The 12,259-nt window shown below is 24.1% G+C and overlaps 1 long non-coding RNA gene across 4 annotated transcripts in view; it reads right to left on the bottom strand.

Annotated features, from left to right (window-relative positions):
- Window positions 1-12,259, bottom strand: part of LOC129960399 (uncharacterized) — a 47,738-nt gene that overhangs the window by 22,935 nt on the left and 12,544 nt on the right. For all 4 annotated transcript variants that reach the window (XR_008783590.1, XR_008783586.1, XR_008783587.1 and 1 more), the window contains 2 exons: window positions 4,098-4,230; window positions 919-1,012 (listed from right to left, as the gene is read on the bottom strand). This is a non-coding gene — a long non-coding RNA (uncharacterized LOC129960399). The remainder of the gene's footprint in view (window positions 1-918; window positions 1,013-4,097; window positions 4,231-12,259) is intronic.

The following is a 12,259-nucleotide window of genomic DNA, read 5'->3' as shown; positions in this document are numbered from 1 at the left end:
GTATTGAATCACAATTTGAATGTAACACATTTGTTATAATTAATTAAACAATAATTAATTTTAACTCTCAGAAAAAAATTCATTTTAATTATTTTATAACTCATTACAGATAACATATGTATAAAAAATTTAGCTAAGTCATTTAACTATTTATATTTAATTTGAAGTCATTAATAAGTAGAATAATACTTTACAGTCTTTTTTTAATTAATAGAATATGTATGCAAAAGGAATAGTACTTTTAGGCACCATAAGTAAAAAAATATTGTTAATTATTGTAACTATCTTTATCTTAAAGATTATTTTTAATGCCTTTCATGCTCAACGATAATTTTAATGCACATTTATAAAACTGCTTTATTACTTTTATGTCTTCCACAATGCCTGTCTTGGTTATCAATTTATACCAATATAAAATTTAGCTATAATTAATAAGTAATAATAGTATTGCATAAAGTAATCACAAAAAGAAACAGTATTAAATGTTTTTAAAGCAATCAAACAAATTCAAATTGAATATTATCAATAGAGATGGTGATAGCTATGTTCTCCTTCAAAAGTAATATTATAAGAAAAATTACTATTTTCTGAATAATTAAATCAATATAACCTATGAATAATACAAATTTGCACACACTAAAAGAATACAGATCAACCCATGAATAGCATTTATAGAACTTTCATTAGCTCAAAACAATTATATAATGTTTTTATGTTGTAATTACTAAAGATAAATAAAACAATTTCAGCTGTCTGAAATCAGTCACATAGGGAAATCATAATTATCAGAGTTAAAATATTAATTTCTTTCATATTCAAGGAGCAAAGAATGAATTATAAAAGAATTATATAAAAAAAGATAATACAAGTTCATATTACAAACAATTAATATTTTCTATTTTAAATTAAATAAATTACCTTTAAGAGTAGTTTTACTTTCTGCAGAAAATCCATACAAAGGGAAACAACATTTAGATTCAACACAGTTATTATCCTCATTGTAAAAGAAAACCTATTAAGAAAGAACAAAATATTAATAAAAGAAATAAGACATGACAAAAATCAAGAAATATACATATCACATTAATAGAACTGAAAGTGACTTTTAGGAAATTCTAATAAATATAAATTGAAGCAAGATTCTAATTTCGTTCTTAAATCAGTTTCCTAAAAAAACCAGTATAGAAACGAAGTTCAAACTTACTTCATTGTTTCATCAAATAGTACTTAAAAAATACTGTAAATAAGATTATTATTTCACAGACACATTTTTTAAAACTTAATTCCGCTGAACATTTAAGCTCTGAAAAAGTAATCAGTGATTTCATAGTTGATAGATGTTAGCTTTTTTAATGTAAGAGCCATTTCAATTAAAAGAGTCTTCAGAGTCTTTTCAACTGTTTGGATTGAATTCTAATTATATGTGCCATGCAACATTTGTTTATATGAATTATTTGATGGACTTTGATAAATTCTAAATTATTCTATCTATTAGTTGTGCCTTTTATAACAGCTTACATTCATTGTTTCAAAAGGAAAAACATTTATAATTATCAAATTTTCTTTTTTATTAAATTGTTAATTTAGATTAAGTACTTTCTATTGAATGATAAAATAATGCAAGTACTGTAAAACATGTCAGATTTAATTCTTAAAAACATTATTATGGTTCAAATATATTTTTTTAACTGAAGAAGTGGATGTACTCATCATCTGTAATTTTAGTACAGACACATTTATGACCAAGGTTATATTCCTATTGAGAAGTCAGTTTAAGGTAGAAGTCATGAACACTAGAGGAAAGAAAAGCTACATGGGAAAGCTTGCACCTAGCTCAATGTATATTCAAAGCAGCCTATTGACAATGAAAGAAAATTAAATTAAATCAATAAATAAAAAAATAGCTATAATTTGTTATAAAAACGTATAAGATTGAAGAAGATTAACCTTTTTATTTTGTTTAAGAATGCAAAATTAGTCATAAAATAAATGAATATAAACATCCTTATAAGTTGTTCTTACATGATTTGATTATTTTATTCTAAAAATTCTCGTTGCATTAACTGATTATTTAATATTATATTATATAGATTAGTTAAATTAATATATAAATTTGGTGAAAACATTAAAAATATTTAAAAATTGTAATTATGATCATCCAACATATAGCTGCAATTAATACTTAATTCAATAATTTCTTATTTCATATAAGTTGTGCTTTTGATACTTTTTTGTATTCTTAAAAGTAACATAAATTAAATTTATACTTACTAGTAAAAAATTATTACATGTTAAAAATAGAATATAAGGTTATCAAAATTTGAATAAAAGAAAGCAAGTGCAACTCTTAGTAATTCTAAATGCAAAATTAACATAAAATCACGTTTGCTACAGTTATATGCATAAAGATTTTCATAATCAGAAGAAATGCTGACAAGTAAATAATAATAAAAACTGATATGTAAATAAATCTCTATATTTTAACAGTTCATAAAAATTAAATTTATCATGGACAAAGATCTATAGAATAATTTAAGAAATCAATGAGAACTCTTTAATCTTCTTCTACAAAATATTTCATTCAATAAAAAATGACAAATACAGAATCTTTATTTAAAGGGGAAGTGTAACTGACATTTCACTATTTTCAAAATAGAAAGATGGGAAAAAAATGATGTTTTTAATATTAAATGATTACAAACACAATTGAAAGAACCTTAAATGATTCATTCAGAAATAAGTAAATAATTTTATAGAAAAATTAACATTAATAATCACAATACAAGTACAACTCTATAATAATATTATTTTGTTAAATAACGTAATGGAATAAAAATGAAATTTTAAAAACAGATAGTTTGATAAACAACTCACTAGATAAAAATACTTGTCAGATCAAAATGCATAGTGGAAGTCTCCAAATAATTTGTGACACATCCTTATACATTTTCTAATACCAAACTATGCATAAAATATTTAATTTAAATTTATCTCAGTCAGTTAACCAATAGTTACTGAAGGTGGCTATTAAGAAATCAGTTACTGAGGAAATGAATATTGAATTTTTTTTAAAATTCTGATCGCTTGGATGGTTAAGCCTATGTGGTAGTCATGTTAATGTATTTGATAATTGGTACTGTTTGGGTATAGCTGCATCAATTTTAATATCTATCGCATATACATGGATATAACTATATGACTGAAAATTATTATAAGCAAATAAAAAAAAGTGGAGCTTTTAATCTTGATTATACAAATTAAAAATTGAGTAAAATAATAATAATAAAAGAAATTAATCATCAGTCTGTAAGTAATTTTATATCAGAGATTAACTTTAACATCTGTTTCTTGAAATTTAAATTTTTATACCATTTTGTACCTTGCAATTCCTTAATTTATCATTAAAAAATATTGGTTCTTTTGTAAGTACTATTATCATCCCATATGATGAATAAAAGTATATCCATTAAAAATATTGATCTGAACAAAGCAACTAATCCAGATAAAAAATCTTTTTAATTAATTTCTTTATAATTTGAAATCAAATGATAATTAGCAAAATAAAATAAATAAATCATATATAGTTCAAGTTTAATTTCTTAATATATACTTGAATGCTAAAGAATACAACAATGAAGTTTAAAAATTGTTTCCCTTCAGAGTATGTTAAAGCAATTTATCCTTTTTACATTACATTTAAAATGCATATTAAAAAACAATTCATCCAAAAGAAAACTGTGCTGTAATTAAATAAGAAAAACAACTATTCCATTATTTCATGTTATGATAAATATTGATGTGCACTAATGAAGGATATAAGAATAACATAAATGACAACAGGTCAGAGAATTGTAAATCAAATTCAACAATTTTAAAATTTTTAGCTAAATGCAATTTTAATCTTTGTTTTAGAATTGTAATAACATTCGTTACACAATATCAGTCATACATTTCTATAATATTGCACACATACATAAATGCCTTCATACTTTCTTAATTCTATCTAAAAAATATATAGTAAAAATAATTCCAGATTTAGACATTCAATTCAGTATTAACAAACACAAAACCAGGCAACTAAGCCTATTTGTTCTTACCTGTGTTTTCAAACAGTTCCTTTTCTTATAATAAATCCAACAAAATGACTAACTAAATAGATACCAAAAATTAGACCAGCTGAGAGCTGATAGACTTTTGGTACTTGCATATGCATCACTGTGATCAGAGACACTGGAAAATATTAATAAAATATATGCATTAATAACTAGCATTAAAAATTCATCAATACAAATATTTAAAAGAATGTGGGATTATTTTCACTTTTTTAGTAGCAATTATATAAATTCATGTTAATACAGGATAGAAAAAAAAATTCTAATTCTAAAAATAATAATACAAAAAAATTTGTTATTACCTGAAAATTACTACATTTTTTTCTTTCACTTTTGAAAAAAAAGAAACAAGTAAATTATCTTATTACTATTCCAACTATTGAACAATAAATTTAAGAAACAAAAGAGATGCAATTATGCTTCACTGCATACTATAGGGCACACTGCCTTAAATACCCACTTTTAAAAAGTTAGTTAAACATCATAAGAATAAGCTTTTAGAGGTATATACAAGCAAAAAGCCTCTAAAATCAACAAGAGCAAAGGCTACGGTAAGTGTTATGAGGAATAATATTATGAAGAAAAATAATTTCCCCTTTACATGGCAGGAAGACAAAAAAAAAAAAAAAACAATGAAAAGAAATATCTTAAGAGTAGAGTATAAATGAATAATAATATTCTTTGAGGATATATAATCAGCATTAATTTTGAATAAATTTCGATCAATATTTATTACCTCTCACTATTCTAACTTTGATTTGCCTTTCTAAAATATTTATTTCTAAGATTATATAAACACAGAAAAATAAGATAGATATGTAAGAAGCACAATTAAAAAAAAACAAGAAATATCTTAATTTATTTTTACAGAAATTCATGTATTCCACAATGCCTCACAGAAACACTTCACTTCTATTTTAATCATACAAAATAAATTAATTGCAATTAACATTTCTACAACCAAGATATACTTGATGCAACAGTAAAGAACAAGGTCATTTAAATAAGCAGAGGATGAGGAATATCTTCTAAACAGTAGACCTTTAAGTAGCAGAAGATCTTTAGAAGCATCAGAAGCAGTAATGACATAATGACTGATTCTTTCAGTAGGTAATCAGTAAACACTTGTTTTCATGATTATTCAGAGTAGAACCAAATAAATGATATAGTATCACTTTCACAGAATAGTCCTATCCACTGTAATATTTTCGAAGTTAATATAATTCTAAATAAAACAATGAGCATAACATTGAGAGAAATTTAGTACACAAAAACTTTTAACTAATCTAAAAGTTTCACTTCATTCAACTTTTTATACTATTTATAAAAAATTCACACTTCCATTTAATATTATCACTATTTTAAATATTGCTAAAAATTTTATAAATAAAAAAAACATTAGAGCAAAATCAAAGATAAAAAAGTTTCATATTTGAAGAACACTGCCAATAATCTGCTCTTAAGGACCCCCCCCCAATTATTGAAGCTGTTCACATTGTTGATAAAATAATTGCTTTATAAAAATAAAATACATAGGTTTAAAAAAATACATTTTACAAATACAAGGCATAATAATTAACTATTAACAATTTTTTAAAGCCTTTCTTTTAGGAAAAAAATATCCATTTCATTTTGGTATTTCTCATTAACCTAAATTAGTCCACCAGTTCTAAAAATTAAAATGTAAAATTTATTTTGAAAAACTATTCTTATAAAATTTTGACAAATTTAATTTAGAGGAACATCTCATTTTTGAAGCAATATGAAGATTAAAGTTTTACAAGATCTAGAAATGTTTAGATAATGAAAAAGATATTTGATGCTGAACCTCTTAATATGAGGACATCTGACTCACAATGACAGATTTAAGGTGCATCATGTTCCATTTAATACAATGAATCTTTAGTAAAAATGGCCCTCAAAAAAAAAAAAAAAGATTTTCCAATCTTAAAGGCAAGATTTTATCAATCAAAAAATTTGGAATAAACTTGTATCAAAAAATTTTCAGACAACAACATCTGGAAGCAGAGTTATAAATGTACCAACATTTTAGAAAATAACTATCATTTATAGCATTATTAAGAATTAATAAATAAAGTATGTGACTAAAAATAACTTTGTAGTAATATATATGAATGTAAAACAAGACACTTAATAAATTGTTTCACACTTTGCATTAAAATATCGTCACATGTAAAAGAAGATCTCAATATCTTTGAAAGGCCCGAAAGAATGAAGAATAGAAAGTAACTTCTAAATACCTTCTAAAAATTAAAATCTTTTTAAAGCATAATTTAAAAAGTTTCTGTAACCATTCACCTAATTATTACACTAAAAATATATTATTTAAATCGTCTTTGATCAAATAAAATTTCCCTTGTGTTACTCAAATGAAAATATTAAAAGTTCATTCACATATGAAAAGTTCAAGATTTGTATATTCACATATAAGCTAACATATAATTAAAACACACAGTCAAAAGTACTAATTTTTTAGAAAATATTTAATTCTTTAAAACTTTATAAGATTATTGATTCTATATACTATAGTGCTTTTTTACAATGAACTGAAGTCGATGGCACTGTCTTTAAATCGAATCAAACTGGAGCTTTTGTCAGTTCGAAAATATTTTAAAAAATACACACAATGAAATAAATGATATTGAGAAGCTGTTAGAAAAAAATTAAATGCAAAAAAAAAAAAAAAAACCCATAAAAACTTTCTTTTTTATACTTGAAAAGCCGAATAAAAAGTAACTGTAATACATTAAGTTTCAAAAGACAATTAGCAGAAGCATTTACTTAAATGCTTTCACAAAAAGATGTTTGAGAACTTTGTATGCAATTCATTTTTTTTTTATTTATAAAATGCAGGAATTATGAGGAGTGTAGGAATTGATCAATTTTAAAGCTGGTTGAAAAAAAATTTAAAATTGAAAAATACTTTGGTATTGTTTATTGTCAGGAAATTGTTTTCAGAAATGTGTATACAATATCATTAATTCTAAATTAAACATTCAACTTCCATTATTGTAGTTTCTCACAATTTTTACATTTAAGTAACCTTATTAAAGTAGATTCACTTATTAGCAAGAAATTGAGAAGGCTAAAAAGCAAATTCCTCTGTGATACAATGCTCATTAAAACTTGATATGTCGAACAGTTCAAAATAAAGTACTACTATCATTTATATGTTTGTTCATTTATATATGTTATCCATGTTTTCAAATAATTAAAAAGGGAATGAAAAATCAGAAACAATACAGAAATATAGACTCATAGAAAATTAGAAGACTTTCAATATGAAGATATACTGAATACATTCAGAAAGAAAATATACATGTGTGTTCACCTAGAGGAAGATAGGGACGGAAGTAAAATTTAAGAAAACTAAGAAGTTTAAAATAAGGATAATATATAAAATACAACATTCAATCAAACTATGTTGAGTTAAAAGGAAACACTAACTGCACAACAGAGTATAGTATCAATCAAGATCTTTTAAGTGGAAATTTGTGACTTAATGGTGAATTTAAAATAAAACAAATCTGAATCTCTTACATGGTAATCTAACTAATTGGCTGTCATTAAAAAGAATAAAAATCCTTAATAATAAACACAGACGATTGATAACTTAAGTCATTTAAGTATTTAAAAACAGTACAACAAAACACAAAAATACTAATACCAATGCTTCACTCATTTCAGCCAAATATAAAATAAGTCATTCTAGGACTTTTATCAAAGTTGTTTATATAATTTAACTGAAGATTTTAAATGTTGTCTTTAGACAAATGTTTTTTCCAAAGTACTAAAATTTAAAAATAAATAAATAAAAAAGCATCTATTTTTTGAAATATCACTCTTACTATTAATTCTCTCATTTCATCTATAAGTTGTTACAGATTTAGATATTATGACTGACTAAAATTTCTTTTTCAACCATTCAAAAATTCAAGAATATAGCAGAACATTATTGATAAAGAATCTAAATTACTTATCACAGTTTATGGATCCTTTAGGTTAATTTAAGATATTGACAGAAGCAATAATCAAATAAAATGAATATTTTAGCTCCATGACAGAAATAAAACTGCCAGATCTTACTTTCAATAAATAACCTTCATCTTCAGGTAGTCCAAAGATCTGAGCCAACATTACACATTATAAATTAAATATTTAAATACTTATAGTAAATTGTTCTATATTAGTAAAGTCATAATTTGCAGTAAAATTTAGAAATTTTTTTTACTAATATTAAATATTACTTTATATCTAAATTTAAGCATCTTGTCTTCATTCGGACATTACCTATGCTAATAAGTAAATATTAAGAGGGTAAAACATTTTTTTTTAAATCAAAGCAATTTTCTAATACTATCACAATATGTGTCTCACAGAAATTTTACAGTTGAAAAAAGCTTTTTCATGAAGAATAAAGTTACAATGTTTTAAATTGATAACTCTATATATTAAAGTCTCACAGAATCAACAGTTTCATCATCCTTATATATTTATACATATATAAAGCAATTTTCTATGAGAGAACAAGTTTTAAATTTAAAATACCAGTATGCAGCAATACAGAATTCATATGTAAAAAAACAGAACATAAACAGTTTTTTTAATTTTTTAAATTTCTTTAATGTCTAGAAGAGGTGTTGATATAATTGACAATAAAATACTAAAAAAAAATATTTAATTAAAAAAAATTATGGTTTTTGTTGTTCCACATTTAATGATAAATATTTTAAAATATATTAACTACTACACTTAAATGTTCTGTGTTTCTTTTTAAATAACAAATAAAGATGGCATAGTATCGAGAAGTCTGTAACAGCTGTTTGGATAATTCAAGTTTTAAAGACATTTAAAGTTTTATTAAATATTGAGAGAATTAAACAATGCTATTTTGACTGAATGAGCAATTCTTAAAAACGTTGTGTTTTGTTGCCTTGCAAAATAATAAAAATAACAATTTAAGTATTTCAATAAAAAGTAGCTACAGAAGTAATGTAGACATTATGTATATTTTATTGTAATTAGATGTCACTGGCAATAATATTTTTCTGACCAAAGCTAAAAATAAAGAAAGATGTCAAAATGTTGAATGATAGACTAATTCTAAATAACATTCTTGTGAATTCTGAAAGACTTACTATATTTAAAGACTTCTTAATAAAGAGATAAAAATTATGGATGTTATCAACAAAAAATTAGAAGGATAAGTTTTACAAGCATCACTTTCAGGGATATTATGAAGATACAGATAAAATTTGTGAAATTGAAAAGAATCAGTATGCATAAATTGAGTAGCTAGAATTATTGCCTTGATTGAATATTAAAATTTATTTTACTTCAGATTAATACCATCTATATGTTGAAAATGGAAATAAGCCAAAGGAATTTCATCAGACATAATGAAAGAGATGTTGCAAGATTCAAAAATCATCTGAAGAATTCATCACAAAATTATAATAAAAATTATAACTTTACAATTATTTCATTTTCATGGTATTGCAACAAACTAAATAAAGATGTGAGTATTAGCATAAATCACAAATTTGTGATAAGAAAATTTTAATTTGAAATAAAACAATCTCTAATACAATTTTCACTGGAGCTTAAATATAAAAACTACCTTCTACAGAAGGAACAGAAGATGAGTAATGCATTTTAAAATGGACATCATGCCAGATTTGACTTCCATTACAATAATGCTCCCTCGTCAGTTGGTGAATTCTTCTAATGAGCATAAGCCCAAAGTAAAAAAGTCATTTTAATATATACTCAGGCCTAATAAAAATATTTCATGTTTGGGTGTGGAGGTTGATCTAATCAAGATCAGAGTAAAATCTAAAAAAAACCCATATCTTTTCCATCAACTTTTACAATGTTCTAAATCCTTTGAGTACATGGATTGATATAAGTTTAATAAAAATCACATATTTAGAAATGGTGGCAAAAGCAATTTTTTTTGTTGTTCAAAAGTTATGTGTAGGTTAGTTAGAAATCTTTATTTTGTATGTATACCCTTTTTTACAAAATTCATATGTTACAGTTTCTAGTATTAGTATGTTCATGTAACTTTTAGATTAAAAGTACAAAATTTTGCATTCAAAATTAATGTATTTAATACAACAATCAAAAGAAAATACATGTTTTTGGGTCAGTTATTTCAAGATTTGAAGTTTCAACTAATGATAGTAAAAGAACTCAAACCTATTTTACAGGACCAACAGCGAATGAGTTAATGTCCTAGTTATTCCAATGAAATTTATCATGAATGTGTTGATATTACACACATATTATGTTTAATGACAACATTATTAATCATTTCTGTATGGTATGTTCTAAATTCAACTATTCATATAAAAAAGTTTAAAAAGAAAATTTTGCAGAAACAAGGATGAGATTTTTTTTTAAAGCAGTTATTAATTTTGGGCAGAAAAAGAGAAGTAAGAATTGTGACACAATAACATAAATATTGCAGTACAAATGAATATTTTAAAAATAAAATTTTATATCACTTTTAAATTTAACAATAAATCTACCTTTGTGATCTTCATATTACAGATGAGGTGATAAATACATAAATGTCTTCAGATAGAAGTTAAATGCTAGATATAGATTTAGATAAGATTTTTTTAATTTAAAGAATTGAAAAATTCATAATTAATGTTATTGTTTTACATGAGTTAAAAATTTTTCAGCAACTTAAATGATTTTCTTAATATGTGAAATAGGTGCAAAACAGAATTGTATTTCTGGAAATGAAAATTTCTCAGAAGAGGAAAAATACTGAAATATTAAATTTAGGCTAGTAAGTAATCCTAAGTTCCAAATTTCTGAATAAAGTATCAGGAAAGAAAATGGGAGATCGATTTTGCCATTGCATTCAAGCCTTATTTGCAATATGCTGCAATAGCAACAGGCATTTACTTGTAAGAGAAATTTAGTTTGAAAAATATTTTTAAGAAGTTTCACAATAATTGTGATACTGCACAGTTCATATACTACAGAAAAATTTAATTAAAGATTTTGAAGGGCAAATGCATCACATCAATTGTGTCTGAAGAAAAAATTGTTCTCAGCAATTCAGGACCATTTGGAAAAATATTTTTAAAATTTTCATGCAAGAATGAAAATATACTGGTTAGAAATTATAAGAACATAACAATGCATGCAGTAACTCTTAACATTATCAACAGTTACAGAATTAACATTACCAATAATTAAGAAATCCATATTATTAATTTAACAGTATAGGTTATGTTATCATAATGGCAAATGTAAGGGTAAAGGTTATCATCATTATGCTATCAGAATGCAATATAAATTATATCACAAACATTTAAAAATAACTTGTTATTGGAATATAATTTTTTATTTGCAAAATATAATAACTTTTAGAAGATAATAAATAAATATAATAAATTTATGAAGGCATAATAAAGTGCTTGTTGCTAAAATAAATCAAAACTTCAGGAGAACTTAAATAATGAAGTTCCCAGAATTCTGAATAAAAAGAAGTATCAGTATTAATGGAGCCAAATATCAGCAAGAATGAAAGCTTACTGGCCTTTGTGGTTAAAAAATAATTTTGGCCAACAAGTAATAATGATAATATTATAACAACAAATAATAATGGTCAACAAAATAACAACAACAATATTGAAGCTGAAACATTTAATTTTCAGATTAAATGTGGAGCAGTGGACAAAATGAATTAGCATTATTATAAAATAAGTGACATGAAAATTTGCAAAAGTTTTCATAGAGTGCAAAGGCAACAGATAGATAACAGGATTTAAATTGCAAAGGAATAGTACTGAAAATATAAAAAGACACAAAATAAGGGTAGCAGCTGAAGATGACATGGAAAAAGTTGAAATTATTATTCAAAAATTTGGACAGCTTGTCAATAATCTAATTAGAGAACATTATTGGCTACTAAGTTCATAAAGATGAATGCTTTCACAAATTGTATTAAATCTAAAATTTTGAATGACAATTTATTTCTAAAGTATCAAATTGTAGAATGCTTTATAACTGATGAATAAGCATGAATGGCACACAAATAAATAAGTAGCAGTGGAAATTACTGTTTTAATGAATTAATGACTTAATCAGGGTATAGTAAATCC

This window comes from Argiope bruennichi, chromosome 2 (genome assembly GCF_947563725.1).
Source record: "Argiope bruennichi chromosome 2, qqArgBrue1.1, whole genome shotgun sequence".
Classification (NCBI taxonomy): domain Eukaryota; kingdom Metazoa; phylum Arthropoda; class Arachnida; order Araneae; family Araneidae; genus Argiope; species Argiope bruennichi.
Note: the sequence above shows the minus strand (reverse complement) of the source record. Positions and strands in the feature narration are given on the sequence as shown.